Below are 21,748 nucleotides of genomic sequence, written 5' to 3' on the forward strand. Positions count from 1 at the left end.
CAACGTTAAGAATAGAGGACTGGATCCCATGGAACAGACATAAAATCTATTGTGTAGCTGGGAATGGTGGCACACACCAATTTTTTCCCAGCACTGAGGAGGTAGAGGCAGTTGTATGTCTGTGAGCTCCATACCAGCTTGGCCTTCAAAGAGATTTCTAGGACACCCAGTGCTACTAAACAAAATCCTGTCTTAAAATATTAAGAAAGAAAAGAGTAATATCTGATGTGTAGTTCTGTGATAGTGCTAGGAACCTAACTGCACTTTAATAGACACTACAGATTCTGAACTAGAGAGAAAACGTAAAGCTGTACTGATATTGGCAATTCCAGCAGCACATATCAAATGAGTAATTTTCTATGACAGTGCCTGTTAATGTTCAGAAATGGGGCTGCGGAATGCTTACAGGATGAATTGGAATGTTTAGACTGTGCTCAGAGGGCATTGTACAAAAATGTGATCTTGGAGAATGCAGCAATCTATTCTATGTTGGTAAGAATGCTCTTCTTATAGAATTCCTGATACATCCTTTGTTTTTATCTGCCTTGTGTATATGTGTGAACTTCCTGTACTGTCTAGAAACTCCTAGAAATAAGGGACATTTGGTTATGAACATAATCCTATGTGGGTGCTTGCTTTATATTTTTCTGTGTTCTCTTGAAGTGTGACCAGTGTTATATTCTGCATGTTCTCTCTGGCTATCTAATTTTATCCAAAGGGTAAGTGGTGGTAGTAACACTGTGTAACCACACTAGATGCAGCAGTTCTGGAGATCAGTGGTGTATGTAATAGAGACAGCCCAACTGCTATGCTGGGCTTGTTTTATGATAACTTGACATACAAACTAGAGTTATCTGAGAGGAGGAGAGTTCAATTTGGAAAATGCCTCGATAATATCTAGCTATAAGGATTTTTCTTAATTTAGAATTGATGAGAAATGGTCCAGTCCAGTGTAGATGGTCATCCTTGGGCTGGTAGTCCTGTGGTGTATAAGAAAGCAGCCTGAGGAAGTCATAAGAAGCAAGTCAATCAATAGAACCGTTCCATGGCTTATGTGTCAGCTCTTGCCTCCCGTATCTTGCCCTGGTAGAGTTATTGTCCTGACGTCCTTAAGTGATGAAAAGTGTTATGTAAGCAAGTCAGCCAAATAAACACTTTCTCTCCCGCTTGCTATTTAGTCATGGTGTTTCATCAGAGCAGTAGCATCCCTAAGACACAAGAGATCTACTTGACTCTGCTACCTGTATGCAAAGATTACAGGAGTGAACCTGCAGAGCTGACTCATAAACTCACAGTATTTATGAAAGTTTGTGTGGTTTTGTACTTTTCTTAAGAAGAGAGGCAAAGCAAAGACCCCTCCTTGTTGACTTTGTACAGAGACTGGATGTTGCATAATTGCAGCAGGCTGGTTCTATGTGAGGATCCTTTACAGTGTCATATCTCCTCCTCAGGAGTCCAGCGAATTCTACTGTGCAAGTTTCTGAGCTGTGTGCGAATCAGTCTTACCTGTCACAGAGAAATCCTCAGAGGGAAAAACATTCATTGTGTTCTTCCTGTTCATCCTTTTGGGAGGTATAAAGCTTCCTTCCATCATAGATTAAGAAGTTCAGAAGTTTTAATTATTGTCATTCTCATCATTGAGTTCCATTTCAGCTTGCCAAGATTGCTTGATCTGTAATTGGAAGTGGTAGAACTCAAGTCAAAGCTAACTGAAAATGCTTACAGAACACTTTCATTATTCTTCTACTATACAGCTTTTGGAGATTCATTTGTAGATTCCCCTTTCTCTACTGGCACTGTAATGTATTAGAAATTCTAATTAATTCTGAAGAATGCTTTCCTTATATTGTTTTCTAACTGATAAGCCAAACATGCTTCTTCTATCAACAAAAGCAAAAAATCCTGTAAAGTAGAGAGAAAAACTGTAGCAAAAGGACCATGTATCATTTGGAGGAATTGGATAAGATTAGTGAGGAGTTCCAGGGACAGTGGAAATGGGATAGGAGGAGCATTGAAGAGATGCCCCAGTGGTGAGTAGTACTTGCTTATCTTAAATAGACTTGTATGCAGTTCTTAGCATCCCTTAGTTGTCTCTAAACTATGTGTCCCTTCAGCTCCAGGAGATCTGATATCTTCTTTGGACCTCAGCAGGAATCCTGCACAAAGAGAGTACATATATACATGATGCAGAGCACTACTGCCCATAAGCTAAAATAAAAACATACTAAAGATTTAAAAGAAATATAAATGATGCATGAGATTGGTTTTATCCACATTCTGATCCTTTAGAAATGGTTCTGAACTATTCTACTGTAAATCACGTCATGATTAGCCTGTTTTGCACATTAGTGACTTCCTATTTCATATTATTAGAACAAAATATAATTTATTTCTGCATGTGTGACATCCTTACTCTGTTTGTATCATTTTGGGGGTTCATATCAATGTTATATAAATTTCTTTAATGCATTTAAGCATACTGTGAAATTAGGAAAAGTACTGGATAATGTTTGTTTCATAGTCTTTAAACTTTGAAAGCTTCAGTTGTTTCTTTATATTCTTTTCATTTTGTGGTCAATTTTCCCACTTCCTGATATAATGACAGTAGGCTTTGATAAGAATTCTTTAGTACCTCTGCAGAATATTAAACCATTTATATGGTCGTCCCATTGGTTTCTCTTATTGTTTCTTTTTTTAAAGATTTATATATTACATATTTATAAGTATTCTGTACCTGTTTTCAGACTCACGATTAAGAGGACATAGGATTCCATTACTGATGGTTATGAGATACTGTGTGGTTCCTAGGAATTGAATTCAGGACCTCTGGAAGAACACTCAATGCGCTTATCCACTGAGCTATCTCTCTAGCACCTCTCCTGTTGTTTCTTAATAGTCTCCTGTCAGGAAGCAGGGAACCACCTACCTTCTCAAGTGTGTACCCCAAATTTCTGGGGACTCAGACCATCTCTACCTTACTAAGTTTCCTGGCAAGGCCCTCTGCCCCTTGACTCCCTAATGCTCAGGACACATCATACTAACTGGTCATCATTAGGTTCCAGAACATGACATGAATTCTCTTTCTGAAAGGGTACCTTGAGTCCAATTAGATAATTATTAACTATAAGGGTTTTTTTGTCTGCTGCTTTCATAAAGCAGCATGACCGAGGCAACCTGTAGAAGAAAGAGGTTACTTTGGGGATTGCTTCCAAAGGATAAGAATCCACCATGGTAGGGAGGCCTTATAGCCTAACAGCAAGTTGCCATGTTGGTGAGATAGAAAGCTAAGAGGCTATGTCCTCAGCCACAGTTAAGTAAGGAGGGAAAGAAAAAACTAAGTGGAATCTGGATACTTTTTTTTCCTCAATCCCATTGTCATACTTTATTCAACAATGTCCTAATAACTCAATTTCCTAAAACATGGAAAGGTAACTTCAAATACATAAACCAATGAGAGACATTCTTATTTAAACCAACATATCCTTCTTTTACTACCCATGCTCTATTTGTGCCAGAAGCCACAGTTTAGAGAACTTTAATGTCATTGAAGAAAATATATCTTTAATTTCTCATTTTGGTTTTTTATTTCTGAAACAGAGTCTCACTCTGCAGTCCTACTGGACCATAAGCTTATATGGAGACCAGGCTGGCTTCCAATCCACATAGACCTGCTTGCCTCTCTGTCCTGAGAGATAGGATGAAACACCTACCCTACTGTGTTTGGCTTTAATTATACTTTTGAGTTTAATATTGCTGCAAGTATGCAGCAAGAATTTTGTTCCATTTTTTTTGCCTATGATTTCTTGGTTAAGTCCTCTAGGCTTGTATTGGAACTCTGATGTTTGTCTTCTCTCTTCTATATCATGGTAGACAGGCTCTCTATCGAGTTACTTACAGAGTTCTTAATTTCTTTTTTCATTTCAGGGTCGAGGATTCCTTAGATTTCTATCTCTGTTAGCATCTTGCATTATTTTCATTTTCTTCAACCATTTTCTGCTGTTCTCTTGTCCTTCAACAAGTTTGTTCCTATCCTCCTTGAATTCAAGAGCTGACTTCATCTTTATGTCCCTCGACTTCCTTGAATAATCTTCCAATTATGTTTTATGGTGCGTAAATTGATTTTTATCCCAACTGCATTATATAGAGTGCACTAGGATTACATTATTGATTTAGAGTAGGGATATTCTACCAATGTTTTCCACTTGATTTGCTTCCAGGCAGTCCCTTGTCTTTTGCTGTGTGGTGTAACTCAGGAGACTTTATTCTCATTGTGAGATGTAATACTTAAAGGCTAAGAATTTAGGATTGGAGGCTAAGTAGTGGGGTACAGCATCCTCATAGATCAAGCTTGTTCTAAGCAGGTAGCATGCTTGTGGGGTAGCTGTGATTGTGTAGAGCAGGTCCAGAGCATCTTGACAGCTATGTGAATGACGGCCAGAGACAGAGTGGGAGAGATAGGTCAAGATATAGAATGAAAAATAGGGGTTAAGGTTAGAGGAAGTGCCTGGCCTGGACAGAGTTAAAGGTGAAATAAAACTTTAAGCACAGTCATTGTGGGTTGAACTTGGGGACGCCCCAAGGAGTCAAAGCCCTGGAGGACTGCAAAAAGACATCTCCTGACAGATCTCCAGTATTCAAATTCTGTGGGAACAAGGGTTGAGAGAACAGACTTGTCAACATATAAATCTTAATGTGGTGACACTAACCTTCAATCACAGCAACTAAGGGGCAGAGGCAGGTGGATATCTGTGAGTTTTTCATCACAGTGTGTCCTATATAGTGATTTCCATAATAGATAGAATTACACAATAAGGCTATATCTTAAAAAACAAAAAAATGAATAAATACAAGTGAATGCAGTATTTTATGTCATAGGGTACATTTCTCTGATTAAAAAGTTAATGACTATAGATACACTTAGCAAAAGTATTGTTTAAAACATTACTGTGGGCCTCAATAAGTATCCTTTCTGAGTTACTCAAACAAGTCTGCACTCGTTCCTCATGGGACTCATTTACAAAGAGTTCTCAGCAAGGGCCTGAGAGCTCAGGAACAAAGGAGATTGCCTGGTACAGGTTAGTGATAAAATATGTGTACAAATGCTCACGCTTACCAGGACTTACATACGTATCAGGTTACCTGATATGGCAGGTGAAATATTATACCAAGGTTGGAGGGGCTGTGGAAAATTTTCAGTGAGTAATCAGACGTTTTGCACCATAATGAGAAAGTGAATATAATGGGAATTTCCAGAACCTATACAGTTTTGTGGTTGTATTTTCCTCGCCCCTCTGCAGAAATCCCTCTATCTTCCTTGGATGCAAGAAAAAGAACAGCCTTGGTAGTATAAATCTTAGTAGGCTGATTTGTGGTTTGATGACAATGCACCCCATAGGGTGGTGTATTTGACATCTAAGTCTATCAGAGGTCATAATATTCGGGGCAAATTTGTTGGTAAAGAATCACTGGAGAAGTGCTTCACCAGGGCAGGTTCTGAGGGGAAAAGGCCCCAAGACAGCTTGCTTGTGACTCATACTGAGAATGCAATCTTTCAGTTTTTTATTCCACCAATATGACTACTTGCTGTCAGTCTTCCCTCCCATGATAGAATCTTAGCCCTTTAGAACCAATAACCAGTATAAATGCTTTTTAAGTTTCCTTGATCAATGAGCACTATGAAAACAATAGACATGATACAATTATGTTTAACCATTTCAGGATAGAATTTGAGCCTCCTTTTAAAAGAGAGAATTTAAGTCACGTGCTGAAAATATGTCAATAACTTGTAGTAGGGTAAGCCATGTAAACTATGAGGGAATAGAGTACTGTACTTTTCCTAAAAGGTCCTGAAGGCAAACTTCCTAGAAAATAGTCGCTTGCAGTCAAGTACAGTGTTATACTCAGGTTCCATCAGGAAATCTTCTTGCTATTATGTGGAGATATAACAAAACAATAATGGGTGAAGTGACATATTAAATAATATTATATCCCTCAATGATAAAATATACTATATCCCTCAATGATAAAAAACATTTATATCACTCTTCATACCAAAGATTAAGGAATTGCAATGGCTAGATCAATATGAGGCTCTTTCTGAGTCCCTTTTATATGAGGACTTTAAATTTTTCTTCCTTTAAAGTCAAGAATATCCCTGCCACTCAGAGCTTCTCTTTCCATGCTATACACCACTAGTTTTAAACAAACACCTAACAATTTTTTTGAAGTCAATAATGTAAGGGTACAAGCCTTACCTGTTCTTAGTCTAGCTCTTAAATAACTGGCACAGAATGCTTCACTCCTTTTTTAAAAAGGGGAACAAGAATAACCTTGGCAGGGAATAGAGAGGCAAAGATTAAAACAGAGAGAAGGAACACCCATTCAGAGCCTGCCCCACATGTGGCCCATACATATACAGCCACCCAATTAGATAAGGTGGATGAAGCAAAGAAGTGCAGGCAGACAGGAGCCGGATGTAGATCTCTCCTGAGAGACATAGCCAGAATACAGCAAATACAGAGGCGAATGCCAGCAGCAAACTACTGAACTGAGAACAGGACCCCCGTTGAAGGAATCAGAGAAAGAACTGGAAGAGCTTGAAGGGGCTCGAGACCCCATATGAACAACAATGCCAAGCAACCAGAGCTCCCAGGGACTAAGTCACTACCTAAAAACTATACATGGATTGACCCTGGACTCTGACCTCATAGATAGCATTGAATATCCTAGTAATATCACCAGTGTAAGGGGAAGCCCTTGGTCCTACTAAGACTGAACGCACAGTGAACGTGATTGTTGGGGGGAGGGCGGCAATGGTGGAGGATGGGGAGGGGAACACCCATAAAGAAGGGGAGTGGGAGGGGTTAGGGGGATGTTGGCCCAGAAACCGGGAAAGGGAATAACACTCGAAATGTAAATAAGAAATACTCAAGTTAATAAAAAAAAAAAACAAAAACAAACAAAACAAAACAAAACAAAAACTGTCACAGAGACATTTTTACTTACAACCTGCAAGCCTAAGCTGATATGTTCTGAGCTATTCTAAGCCTCTAAATCTGCTTTTCCCCAACTATATGGTCCTTTACCTTTAATTTGAACATGGTCTTAAGTCATGCTGATTCCTTCTGTCTCACCATGACCTCAGTCTAAATCCTCCTGTTTTCTTCCCCTGTTCCTCCACAACTTCCTCATTTGTGGTTCTTTCAATACTACCTCTCTCACTGAGAGCCATGGCTTGGACTGGAAGTTCAGCCTTCCTTTCTCTTCGGCCTAGACATAGTCTGATAAGCTCTTTCTTAATCAATCAGAAATAATTGGGAACATTTTTTTACAACATTGATTTGGGAGATGGTTCAAAAATCATGAAAATGCTGTACTGTAAGGAGATCTATGGGCACAGAAATCAGCATCTGAATAAAGAGTGAACCAGACCCACCTCCAACAATCTTCACCAAGATTTTCTATCTGCCTTGTGACTTTCCACACTAACTATACTTAAAATGAGAAATCCTGGAGGAAACTGAACAGAAAGAACTTAGACATTAGTATAAGTAGAAATGCAACTTTTTTCAGTCACCATCTAAGCAAGCAGACAGCTTCTTCAGATGCCAAACAAGCAAAGTAATTCACATAAATTTCAAGTATATCACAAAGGTAATATAGTATTTTGTATTCAATTATTACACATTCTTGCAATAATGAATAATTACTCACAGATTATATACATAGAAAAAGTAACAGAAAACAGAAATATATATATGTACATATATATGCATATGTATATATATATATAAAACATATCAGTGCTGAGAAATAGCTAAGAAATTCTCATTTAAATATGGAATCATGTTTTGTGAGATTTTTCTTTTTTTTTCTTTTTCTTTTTTTTCTTTTTTCGGAGCTGGGGATCGAACCCAGGGCCTTGCGCTCGCTAGGCAAGTGCTCTATCGCTGAGCTAAATCCCCAACCCGAGATTTTTCTTTTTCCTACAAATTGTCAACAATTTGTTTCAAGAGTAGTGGGCAGTTTCTTCAAATTGACCAAAGTAATGATGAAGAAATATGAAAATTTGAGAAAACTCCAAGAATTCATATACCTTCGGAAGAATAAAAACAGATTCAAAATCAATTTAAATTGTTGCAAATGAAACCATTGAATAATTATGTGAATGCAGACAGCAGGAGGATATCAATGGGAAGACCATATAGACATACATTAATACTCTGCAGGGATACTAAGCAAATTGTTTCTCAAAGTCTTGCTTATAGTCTATTAGAAAATGGGAAAATTGACAATGAAAGAAATAGGATCTAAAGGAATTACAGAAGCAATACAAAAATAGGAGATTAGGCATCAAAGTTGAGCTATGAATAATTTTACAGTATCCTAAAATGAAAGTAATAGAATTCAATGAATATGTATATGAGTATGTGAGATATATGCACAGTCAAATAATACTGACAAAATTATACTTTCTCCCAGTATTGTTCTTACATAAAAAATTAGTAACATAAAATAGGATAATCTTAACAGTATATACAATAGAATATTCCAGATTCCTTTATTGAGAAATAGGTTGTAGAAACCCTATCTCACTTCTCCTTTATACATTATTGTCTTAAAAAATGTTCTGAGACTGGTTTTTGCCTGTGCTCGGGCTGAACTTTTCCCACTGCTCTCTGTACCCAAAACCTGTCAGGAAGAGAGCTGGACTCTCAGAAGTGTGGACAGTCCTGAAAACTCAGGGGAGACCGACAATTCTGCTCACATTTCTAGCCAAAGAGGAAACTTCCCAGTGCCCTCTGGACAAAGGAACCTAGGAGCAGTCAAGTGCAGGACATCAGCTATTCCAGCAAGGCATTGGATGAGCAGTTTTAAATGCTTTACAGTTAGGTCTCAAGGAATTACATTTCAAATATGTCTACCCATTCACCAGAAAAAGTCTTGGTATGTGGAGGATTCAATATTAGAACAATAATTTTAAAACCAGAAATGTATCTTTCTATAATGGTGTGCAAATACCCTCAGAGAGTCAAGGTTAAACTCTCTCTTAATTGTGTTGTCATCCCACTGTGAAGTATTGATGCTGATTTTCTGAAAATCCAGAAATATCCATGTTCTAGAGTGCATAACCAAAATATGGTCTGTGAAACAGCATTTGCTGACACTGTTAACATTTTTTGTAATACATTTAAACTCTTGTGACATATAACAGTCAGTTGATTGTAATCATGCTCACAAAAGCTTAGTTGTGTTTTTAAAAAGGAGCTAGGATATGTTTTGTTTACTCTATGGTATTGTGGGAGGTGGTGCCTCAGCAGGCCCATGCTGGGGCTTCTGTCTTCCCCCCATACCCTGAGATACCAACCATTCAATGGTATAGTGCAGTACATAGTTTATTTAAGGCATTGGAAGGGGAGTTGAGAAGAGAGTAAAGACAGAAAGACAGAGAGAAGGGGTGTGTGTGCAGAGAGAGAAATGAGGAGCCAAACAACCCCTTTTATAGAAAGTCAGGCCTACCAGGAAACTGTTGGGCAGAGTCTTGTAGGAATGATAACATTATCAGACTCCAGTTTCTTATATGTTAAGCAAAATCTAGTTTCAAAGAGACTATGGCCCAGGACAAGGCTGTGTCCTTGGGCAGCATCTGATACACATAGGAAAATTGTTCACAGTCACCCTGGATAGAATGGATACATCTGTTGGTAAGCTAGAGAATGTAGTATATAAATAGCAAGATGAGATAGAGAATAGGCCCAATTTCTGTCCAAGACTTAAAGTGTGCTAAGTACCAGTTTAACATTAGAGGAATGACAATTGCACCCTGTTAGTATACTATACTTCTAAGAACTTGTAAAACCTACTTTTGTTTGAATGATTTGGAAAATAAAACTTCTAAATACTTCTTTGCTTCATCTGTATTTGATACATATAAATGTTACTCTATATCTGAATAATTATTCTTGACATATATAGATTGGATTGCCTTAAATGTGAAGCCACTCTCCTGCTTATTAGGGTCTGGGAATGTTCCTAAAAGCAGACATGGGACTACGACACACAATCTCATCTGCTAAGGTTTGTTGCGCTGAAGGAATGTTCTCGCAATCAAAAAATTTCCTAAGTGGGGCCTGTGGTAGTAAACACATGATTTTTTCTTCTCAGGCATACTTAGGAAAACCATCCCCTGTTTTTTGCAATATTATTTATGATTCTGTGTGATGTTCACACTTCTCCACAGTAAATAGGGAAGTATTAGAGAAACATTTGGTAGAAGATAGGTTCCTTTTGACTTCATCCATGGCAAAACCAATGGCCAAAAGAAACTGATAGTATTGAACTGGCATTCTCTAAAGAGTTTAGAGTATTTATTATGGATAATGATATATGTTTTATAATTTTGCAGTAACTGTGTGAAATCTGGAGCTTTGTGAATGCTGGAGGTAACTGATTTATCTTTGTGGTCCCTTACAAAAGCAAGGTTTCCAGACACGCCTCAGTACCATTCCTTATGAGGATGTTGGCCCAGTCTCACTGCGTACAGTCTATATTCTATGACTGAGATCGATATGTACCTGGTTGAAGACTGTAATTTTACTCAGTTTCCTCCTTTTAGTCGATGTGTTTCAAAGTGTAGTTATAAGGCACTTGCTTGGAATTGTTCAATTTAATCTTATTTTAGTTATTTAGTTATTGACTCTAGATTTCTTTTATTGACTTGTAATTAATGTATGTCTTTTCATTTTGCAAGGTCTTTGGATTTTACTTTTCTTAAAGATATCTCCAAGAAGATTGTGCCCCTTCCCAACCCAGTCTCCACTGTTCCTAGAGCTTCAAGTCTCTTGAGGATTAGGCACATTTCCCTCTGAGGCCAGACCAGGCAGTATTCTGCTATGTATATGTCCAGGGCCTCTGACCAGCTCCTGTAAGCTGCCTGGTTGTTGGCTCAGTGTCTGAGTGATCTTAGGTGCCTGGGTTAGTTGAGACTGCTGTTCTTCCTATTGGGTTGCCCTCCTCCTCAGCTTCTTCCAACCTTTCCCTAATTCAACTATAGCCATCCTTGACTTCAATCGATTTGTCGGGTATAGTATTTGCATCTTTTTCATTCAGCTGATGTTTAGGCCATTCAGAGGACAGCAAGCTAGGCTCCTGTCTTTAAGCACAACATAGCATTAGTAATAGTGTCAGTCCTTGGTGCCTCCCCATGAGATGTATCCCAAGATAGGATGGTCAATCGACCAACTTTCCCTCAGTCTTTTTTCTATTTTTGTCAATTTTGCTCTAATTAGAGGAATTAGAAAGATCAATCCATTCTTATCAGCCTGTATAAAAGTTAAGTCCAAGTGGATCAAGTACCTTCACATAAAACCAGGTATATTCAAATTAATAGAAGAAAATTTGAGGCATAGCCTCGAACAGATGGGCACTGGGGAAAATAGGCTGAACAGAACATACTTGCTCCAATCTGTTCATAGCCATCTTATTCATTATAGCCAGAAGCTGAAAAGAACCCAGATGCCCTTTAACAGAGGAACAAATTAAAAAAATGTGATACATCTACACAATGGAGTACTACTCAGCTATCAAAATAAATGACTTCATGAAACTCAGGCAAATGGATGGAAAATATCATTCTCAGTGAGGTAATACAATCAGAAAAACACACAAGGTTTGGAGTCACTGAGAAGTGGATATTAGCCCTAAAGTTTGTATTACCCAAGATACAATCCACAGATCACATGAAGCTCAAGAAGGACAACCAAAGTGCAAATTTTTCAGTCAGTCTTGAAAGCAGGAATAAAAATATTCCTAGGAGGAGATATGGAGACAAAGTTTGGAGCAGAAACGTATTGGAATGGCTATTCAGAGCATGCTCCAACTAAGGATCCCGTCCATAAACACACACACACACACACACACACACACACACACACAAACAGAGTCACCAAACCTAGACAATGTTGAAGAAACAAAGAGGGCATGCGGACAGGAGCCTGAAATAGCTGTCTTCTGAGAGGCTCAGCCAGAGTGTGACACACACAGAGGCAAAATTAGGAGTAAACCATTGAAATGAGAATGGGGTTCCCATTGGAGGAGTTAGAGAAAGGATTGAAGGAGTTGAGGCCTTCCAATCCCATAAGAACAACAATACCCACCAACCAGAGCTCCCAGAGACCAAACAAGTCGCAAAAAGGGAGGAGAGACCGATGGCTTCAGCTGCTTATTTAGCAGAGATTGGCCTTGTTGAGCACCAACTGGGGAAGTCCTTTGTCCTGCCTATGCTGTTGCCCAATGTTGAGGAATTTCAGGGTGGGCCGGGAGGGTCAATGGGGAGCGGGAACACTCACTTAGAAGAAGGGGAAAGGGGGTGGGATTGGGGGCTTTCTGACAGGAAACCGGGAAAGGGAATAACAGTTGAAATGTAAAGAAAAAAGATCCAATAAAAAAAGAGGTAATAAGCAGTAGTGATTTTGTTTCCTGTTACTTTTTTCTAAAGATGGAGTTATCTCTGTAATTCTCCTTCTTTGGGTTTATTGCAGGAAGATTAGATTCTTGCTTTTTTTTAAAGTCTAGTTTCTCTCCTTGTGTTGGAGTTTTCCATCTATTATCATTTGTAGGGCTTGATTTGTGGACAGGTATTATGTAATTTTGGCTTTGTCATGGAATATCTTGATTTCTCCATCTATGTTAATTGAGAGTTTTGCTGATTATAGTAGCCTGGGCTGGCACTTTTGTTTCTTAGGGTCTAATTGACATCTCTCCAGGATCTTCTAGCTTTCATAGTCTTTGTTGAAGTTTTGGTGAAATTCTGATAGGTCTGCCTTTTTATGTTACTAGACATTTTGCCCTTACTGCTTTTAATGTTATTTTTATTTTTTGTATATTTGGTGTTTTGACTATTATGTAATGTAACTTATTTCCTTTCTGCTTCATTTTGTTTGCAGTTCTGTAGGCCTTTTGTATGTTCACAGGCATCTCTTTCATTAGTTTAGGGAAGTTTTTTTTTTTTTTGAAGATATTTACTTGCTTTGGGAATACTTGCTTTCTTCTACATCTATTCTCCTTAGGTTTCAGCTTCTCAATGTGTCCTGGATTTCCTGGATGTTTTTGGTTTGTAGCTTTTTGCTTTTTGCATTTTCTTTGACTAATGAGTTAATGTTTTCTATGGTGTCTTCTGCCCCTGAGATTTTCTCATGCATCTCTTGTTTTCTGTTTGTGATGCTTAAGTCTATGAGTCCTGAACTCTTTCCTAGGTTTTCTACATCCAGGGTTTTCTCTTTGTGATTTCCCTACTGTTTCTATTTCTGTGAGGAGCTGTCCTCACATACTCCATTATAAGATGGCACCGGCATCCAGCAGAACGCACCTAGTAAAAAGGGCAATACGCAGGCGCCTGGTAACGTCCCTACTCAAAGGGACACGTATGCTTTGGTACGTCATCTGGCATAATTGGCAGCGACCAGTCAGAGAGTGACACGTCCTAGGCGAGGATAGTTTCCTATATAAGGGACGGTTATTCCTCACTCGGCGTCTCCGCATTGTAAGCTTATGCTCTCCCTCTCAAGACGCATTAAAGCTTTTCTGCAGAAGGATCCTGTATGTGCCGCGTCGTTCCTGCTGGCGAGACGTAGCGTGGGACATATTTCCATTTTTAGGTCCTGGAAGGTCTTGTTCAATTCCTTCACCTGTTTGGTTGTGTTTTGCTGTAACTCTGTAAGGGATTTTTGTCTTTCCTTTTTAAGGTCTTCTACCAATTTACCTGTGCTGTCCTATATTTCCCATTGTTGTCTTTTTTCCTGTTTTTGATTTTGTAATATTTTTATTCGAAATATTTTTTACTTACATTTCAAATGTTACTCCTTTTCTCGGTTTCCTGTCCATAAGCTCCCATCCACAATCCCTTCCCCATAAGGGTGTTCCCCCAATCCATCCCACTTACTGCCCCCCACCCCACATTTCCATGCACTTGGCGTTCAATCTCAGCAGGACCAAGGACTTCCTATTCCACAAGCCTATTCTCTGCTCTATATGCAGTTGGAGCCCTGGGTCAGTCCATGTATAGTCTTTCAGTAGTGGTTTAGTCACTGGAGGCTCTGGTTGGTTGGCATAGTTGTTGTTATGGGGTTACAAGCTCCTTCAGCTCCTTCAATCCTTCCTCTAATTCCCACCCAGGGGGTTCTGTTCTCAGTACAGTGGATTGCTGATAACATTGACCTCTGTATTGGACATGCTGTGTATGTATCTCTCAGGAGAGATCTATATCAGGTCCCTTTCAGCTTGCCTTTTTAGGTTCATCAATCTTATCTAGTTTTGGTTGCTCTATATGGGCCACATGCGAGGCAGGCTCTGAATGTCCATTCCTTCAGTCGTTGCTGTAATCTTTGCTTCCATATTCCCTCCTATGGATATTTTTTCCACTTTTAACAATGAATGCGAACATCCCCATTTTGGTCATCCTTCTTCTTGAGCTCTCTGTAGTCTGTGGATTTTATCTTGGGTAATTAGAACTTTTGGGCTAATATCCATTTATCAATGAGTGCATACCTAGTGTGTTTTTTTGTGATTAGGTTATATCACTCAGGATGATATGTTCTAGTTCATTCCATTTGCATATGAATTTCATGAAGTCATTGTTTTTGATTGCTGAGTAGTAATCTGTTGTGTAGATATACCACATTTTTTTGAATCCATTCCTCTGTTGAAGGGAATCTGGGTTCTATCTAGCTTCTGGCTATTATAAATTAGGCTGCTATGTATATAGTGGAGCATGTGTCTATGTTGTATGTTGGGGCATCTTTTGCGTATATGCCCAGGAGAGGTATAGCTGAGTTCTCAGGTAGTGCAATGTCCAATTTATTCAGGAACCTCCAGATTGGCTTCTAAAGTGGTTGTCCCAGTTTGCAATCCCACCAACAAGGGAGGGAGTAGTGTTCCTTTCTCCCCATCCTTGGTAGCATTTACTGTTACCTGAGTTTTTTATCTTATCCAGTCTGAGTCTTTGGAGGTGGCGTCTCAGGGTTGTTTTGATTTGCATTTCCCTTATTCCTAAGGATGTTGAACATTTCTTTAGGTACTTTTTGACCATTCCATCTTTCCCAGCTGAGAATGTTTTGTTTAGCTCTGTGCCCAGTTTTTTTTTCTATTTTTTTCCAGAGCTGGGGACCGAACCCAGGGCCTTGCACTCCCTAGGCAAGCGCTCTTCTGCTGAGCTAAATCCCCAACCCCGTGCCCAGTTTTTTAAAGGGGTTGTTTACCTGTTTTAAATCTAACTTCTTTAGTTGTTTTTATGTTCTGTATATTTGCCCTCTATCAAATATAGGATTGGTAAAGATCTTTTCCCAATTTATTGCTTGCCATTTTGTCCTAATGACAGTGTCTTTTGCCTTAAAGCTTGCAGTTTTATGAGATCCCATTTGTTGATTCTTGATCTTAGAAGATAAGCCATTGATGTTTTGTTCAGTGCCAATGTATTCCAGATACTTCCCCACTTTTTCTCCTATTAGTTTCAGTGTATCAGGTTCGATGAAGTCATCCACTGCCGCGCCCAACCTCGACCAGCAAGGAAGACATGACCACAGGAGATCTTCTTCAAGCAGTTTTACTCAAGAACCTTGATACAACCTTCTGACTCTCTCTCTCTCTCCTGGCTCTCTTTCCCGGGGGAACGCCCTGCACCACACTTAAATAGCTAGCACTGGCCAGTCCTAGCAAGCCACGTGGGTCATGTAGATAGGCTGTCACTATGTGGAAGCTAGCGGGCCAGGCAGACATAGCCAAATAAGGACTTGTTTACTGCAAGGAGCGCTCACCGTTGGGAGGGTGGAAGGCAGAAACCAGCGCCATCTTTGAGGCACAGCACTTTGCAGCTCTCTACAGTTCCCCCTTTTTGTTTAATTAATCAAGCAGGCAAAGGCACTCTGAGTGTGGCGACCCCCCCTGTCTTAGGATCATCCCTTCATTAAACCCATCGTAGGACACCTCGTTGCCCACAAGGTTCCGTGCCTTAGGTAGAAGGGAAGTTGCCCGTCGCTGGGCAAGGTCACTCACATATACTCAGGGGCGAGGTGCAACTAGGTCTTCTGAATGGCCGTAAGCCAGGCTTGAGGGGACTGTCCTGCTTCAATGGCTGTAAATGTCTGTACCACCATAGCCACGTGCCACTCTGAACAAACCTCATTCTACAAAGACACCACAGGCTCACTAGGGAGACCAGCAGCAAGAGTCCAGCTAGGGCTCCCATACCTGCCCACTCCGTCAGATGATTCATAGCAGCAGCAATCCAAGATGACAATCCCGTAGCCAGTCTAGCATCTGCACATGTGGAGTTCACGGTCATGATGGCTACACGTAGCTGATCCATTAAGAAATCGAATTCTCCAGACCAATTACCTAAAAAGTAACTTGACAACTGTTTAGACAAATTAGAGGAGTGCGCTTAAAGGTCATGACATATTGGCATGAGTCTCGGGAACACCAGTAGTATCCCCCACTGGGGCTCCGTTTTTACCAGCATTTGGGTCACACCGAGAAGTGTCAGCAACAGCAGGATCTTCATTCTTGTTGCACCTCCTGGTCAATCTTTCAGGGACCCACAACAGATCTTGCCGGTCCTGAGGAAACACACAAACAGACCCTCTTGCCCATGCCAACACAGGGTCTGGCCCATGCCATAAGCCAGTGAGCACATCTTTCCACTTCACATAACCTTTCAATATGCCCGCCCAACACTGATGTCGGTCATTGGCAGAAAGGCCATCATCATCCAAAATAAAACAATTAAGAGTAAAAAGGGCTAAGGATATCTGTTCCTTAGGAGTTCTGCCATGGCCTATTCCCCATTTTTGTTTAATTAAGCATTCCTTCAAGGTACGATGTGCTCGCTCAACAATACCTTGACCTTGGGGATTCTAAGGCAGACCATGGCTCAACTGCACATCCATCTGTTTACAAAAGGATTTGATATGCTGGGCCATTATCAGTTTTTAAGTGTTGAGGCTTTCCCCAAGCAGCCTAGGCTTCTAGCCAGTGTCCAATAACATTGTGTGCCTTTTCCCCACTCATAGGGGTAGCATGAATGACACCTGAGCAGGTATCCACAGAAACATGAATGTATTTTAGAGTCACAAATCCAGATATGTGAGTTACATCCATTTGCCAAATCTTTAGAGGCAGTAAGACCCTGGGATTAACCCCCACACTAGGGGGATGATGGAAAGTGATACACTGTTGACATCCTAAAACTATCTGTCAAGCAACTGCTCGAGACAGATGAAACTTCTGCTGTAAGGTTTTGGTGGGCACATGAAATTGTTGATGAAACTGTCGGGCTTGATCCAATGATGAGCTTAAGAAGATAAACTCCATTCGGGTACATCTATCCACAAGATCATTTCCCTCACTGAGAGGACCAGGCAAATCTGTATGAGCTCTAATATGTTGGACAAAAAACTTGTGACTTCTTTTCCAGATCAATTCCTGAAGTTCCCTCAGCAGCTGGCATACCGTGCTGCTAATTTTAATAGGGCCAGCCACTTCTAGTATCTTAACTGCATTAACAACATATGATGGATCAGAGAGCAAATTAAAGGCAAAAGAACAATTTTTAAACACTTCCAGCACAATTTTGAGTTCAATTACTTGTGGAGAGCCAGGTTGATATTGACACAAAATTGGCTCTTGATGGTCAACCATATAGGCTCCACAGCCATTTTTGGATCCATCTGTAAAAATGTTTGGGGCCCCCTGTATGGGAACACTGGAGGTAACCTTAGGAAAAATCACGGGATGTTCCTTAAAGAAGGATAGCAGAGGGTGTTTTGGATAATGACTATCTATCTCTCCATGGAATCCACAGCGTAATATAGCCCAATCATCCACAGTGCCACATAAGATCTTCATCTGCTGACCTGTATAGGGCAGTATGATCGAGGTTGGGGAAACACCAAAATATTGTATGCACTGTTGAATACCATTCAGGGCTAATTGTGCAACTGCTGTAGGATAATACTCTACTGATCTAGCTGGAGAAGCTCTGGGATAAACCCAAAGCAGAGGGCCATCTTGCCACAACAATCCTGTGGGCTGCATGTAGGTGGCTAGAATGCATAGCACAATGTCAGCACCCTCCTTCCACTGATGTAACATTGCGCCTTGTAATCCTTTTTCAACCTTCTTTAAAGCTTCCCTTGCTTCATCACTCAATTGTCTAGGAGAATCCAAGACCAAATTCTCAGCCAAAATATTATACAATGGTTTTAATTCATAATTTGGTAATTTTAAATAACATCTGACCCAATTAATATCTCCCAATAATTTTTGAAAATCATTAAGAGTCTTAAGGTTATCTTTCCTCAATTCAACCTTTTGGGGGATAATGATATAAGGGCTTACTTTTGTTCCTAAATAATTTACAAGATTGCCCTTTTGTACCTTTTCAGGGGAAATAATCAATCCTTTACCTTCTAGCAATTTAACTAAATCTCCATATGATAAATCTAAAATCTCTTCATTCTTTGCAGTTAAAAGGATATCATCCATAAAATGTATGCATCTCACTGCGGGAAACTTCTGTCTTAATGGGGCGATGGCGTTGCCCACAAAAAGTTGACACATAGTAGGGCTATTGGCCATACCTTGTGGTAAAACCACCCATTCATATCTTTGATCAGGTTCTTCATGATTGCATGACGGAACAGTAAAAGCAAATCTTTCACTATCCCTTTGACAAAGAGGTATGGAGAAAAAGCAATCTTTTATATCAATCACTACAACAGGCCAACAGGCTGGTAGAGAGGATCAAAGAGGAAGTCTGCGTTGCACTGGGCCCATGATTTGCATCTGTTGATTAATAACTCGTAAATCATGCAACAGTCTCCATTTCCTTGACTTCTTTTTAATCACAAATATTGGGACATTCCAAAGTGACACTGATGGTTTTATATGCTTCATAGCCAGCTGTTCATTTACCAGGTCTTTAGCTGTGGCAAGCTTCTCAGAGGAAAGCAGCCACTGAGGAACCACACCGACTCCTCTGTTTTCCAGGTAACAGGAATGCCTTCCTCAGCAGCCCCTAGGAAAAACCCAGGTCCTGATTCCCTTCTCTCTGTTGGGCAGTTATAGGGCTAGTCCTACCCTGTAGGTATTTCCCTATTCCTTTACCAGGAAAATAACCCATATTTTTCATAATCTTTTGTGAAGTTTCAGAATAATCATTGATCAATTTGAAACCCATGTCTTTCAACAGATCCCTTCCCCAAAGGGAAATGGGCAAATCCAACACATAGGGTTACATAACTCCTGAATGCCCTTCTTGATCTCTCCAACTCAATTGTCTTGTACTCATATCAGGAGCTCTTGCATAACCGAGACCTTGTAATGTTTGAGATGAGGCCTGTACTGGCCATCCAGAGGGCCAATCTTTCTTAGCTATTATACTTCTATCAGCCCCTGTATCCAACAGTCCTAGGATCCTTTTACCATCTATCCTTAGCTCCATTACTGGGCGTTGGTTTAAACCCAAAGCTAAAATATAAGATCGGAGCCTGTGGAACCAAAACCCTTCTCTCCCCTCTCTCTAGACTGGGCGGCAAATCTTTCATGAAGGCTAGGCAAAAGTAACAACTGAGCTATTCTATCTCCAGAGGAAATAGCAGTAATTCCTTTTGGTGATTCTACCATGATCTTGACAACCCCGGTATAATCTGGGTCAATAACTCCTGGATGGACATGTAGTCCTCTTAAAGCTGTAGATGATCTCCCTATAAGTAACCCTACAGTGCCAGGCTCAAGGGGTCCTTTAAAATCAGTTTCTATCAACTCGACCCCCATCCGAGGAGTTAGTACGAGTCTGGTGGTGGAGCGGAGGTCCAGTCCTGCAGAGCCCTTAGTGGCTCTCCTTGGCCCCTCGGATGGCAAAGGGACGGCCATCTCTCGTGACTCTGTTCTACATCTGATTCTCGACTGCCCCATATATTTGTGGGCCCTGGGGTTGGGGGCCCCGCTGTCCGTTTTTTGGACGTGCTCCACCAAAGCCCGAGCTGAGAGTCTGCCCATTGATGTCTTTTACCGAGCGGCACTCATTAGCCCAATGATTCCCCTTTTTGCACTTGGGGCACAGCCCTGGTTGCCTTGGGCATTGGCCACTTCCTGTACTAACTAGACTTCCCCTTTCTGGACATTGCCTTTTTAGGTACCCCTGTTTACCATATTTAAAACATGCTCCTGAGCTTCCTCCTTTTCTCTGCGTCATCTGCATAGCAACAGCTGCAAGTCCAGCAGTAGTCAAAGGTCCCCCTATTTCTCTACAGACCTTCATCCAAGCTTCAAGTCCCTTGTTCTTGTAAGGAGTGATAGCGGCTCGGCATTCCCTTGTGCACTGTTCATAGGCCAACTGTTTAATCAAGGGCATAGCAGTATTGGGGTCTCCAAAGACTTTCCCCGCTGCTTCTACTAATAGGGCTACAAAGTCAGAGAATGACTCCATAGGTCCTTGAAGGATCTTGGTGAGGTTTCCACTCACTTCTCCCTTATTAGGTAAGGATTTCCATGCCTTTGTTGCAACTTCATTAATTTGCTGGTGAACCTGTCCTGGATACCCTGTCTGAGCATTGGCAAAGTGTCCCTGACCCAGCAGCATATCCCTATCCCAGGCAGCCTGGCCGCCCCCCGCTGCCAAATTAGCGGCAGCCTGTTCACTGGCAAACTCAATAAGAAAAGCTTTCCAGTCCAAATACTGTCGCGGACTAAGACAGGCCCGAGCAAGGTTAGTCCAATCACTAGGAGTCATGCAAAATCTGTGTAAGGCCTCAACCTGAGCTACGGTAAATGAGGCCGTAATGCCATATGTCCTGACTGATTCCGCCAGGGACTTGATCACCTTAAAGTCTAAAGACTCATGAAACCTTTGTTGATTAGCATCCACATAAACAGGATAGGCCAGATGTAGTTCTGTGAGGACTGCCTTCCACACTTCTGGGCAGAATGTACTATCCGAAACTCTACTTCCTTCCTCTACAACATTGCAGGGAGGAGGAGCTGAGGGGAACCGCCCAGGAGGTTCCTCCACCATTTTAGGCTTTTTCCTTTTCTTCTTCTGTCTATTCCTTAGAGACTGTTTCCGCATTTGATCTATCAACTCTTGTAACTCTTCTTCTGAATCTGTTTTGTCTGTTTCCTTCTCTGTATCTGTTTTTTCTGAGTCTGACTCCTTTGCGCTTCCCTGCTTTTCTGACCTCTCCTCTTGAAGCATTTCTAGGGCAGCTTGCCCCCTCTCTATAGCTGCCTGACAACATTTCTGATCCTCAAGGCAGCTACCCACTAAGCGCCATACTGTACGGACCCCAGGTCTTAGAGTCCCCTGTTCCCGGGCAAAATTAAGGTCTTTCCCTAACTTGTCCCAGCTCGCCACCGTGCGATTTCCAGAGGCTGCGAACCAGGGTGCAATGGCATCACATTCACTCAAAAAACTCTGTGATGCTTCTTTTTATTTTTAGTTTCTTTCGCTCAAACAGCTCTTGAGCCAGAAAAATTGGACGAGACTGTGAGGTCCGCGTGACAAAAACTTTCTATGCTGCTACAGCTAAATTCACCGTGCGTCTTGCTACTTTCGGTTCACTGCTACTGTGAACTTTACTTTCGGTTCGCTGTTACCACAAACTTTACTTTTGGTTCACTGTTACCACGAACTTTACTTGCTCACTACCCTGAGACTTTATAACCGCTTATTTCCCGTGGTCCTTATTGTCCCACC

The 21,748-nt window shown here is 40.8% G+C and overlaps 1 protein-coding gene across 11 annotated transcripts in view; it reads right to left on the reverse strand.

The window, feature by feature from the left end:
• Window positions 1–21,748, reverse strand: part of Zfp40 (zinc finger protein 40) — a 263,006-nt gene that overhangs the window by 68,866 nt on the left and 172,392 nt on the right. For 7 of the 11 annotated variants that reach the window (XM_063274800.1, XM_063274809.1, XM_063274810.1 and 4 more), the window contains one exon: window positions 1,507–16,610. The gene's annotated coding sequence lies outside the window, so the exon portion shown is untranslated. Of the gene's footprint in view, window positions 1–1,506; window positions 21,746–21,748 lie in introns of those variants that run through there. The other 4 variants (XM_063274802.1, XM_063274815.1, XM_063274801.1 and 1 more) reach the window with 3 other exon arrangements.

This window comes from Rattus norvegicus, chromosome 1, assembly GCF_036323735.1.
Source record: "Rattus norvegicus strain BN/NHsdMcwi chromosome 1, GRCr8, whole genome shotgun sequence".
NCBI lineage: Eukaryota > Metazoa > Chordata > Mammalia > Rodentia > Muridae > Rattus > Rattus norvegicus.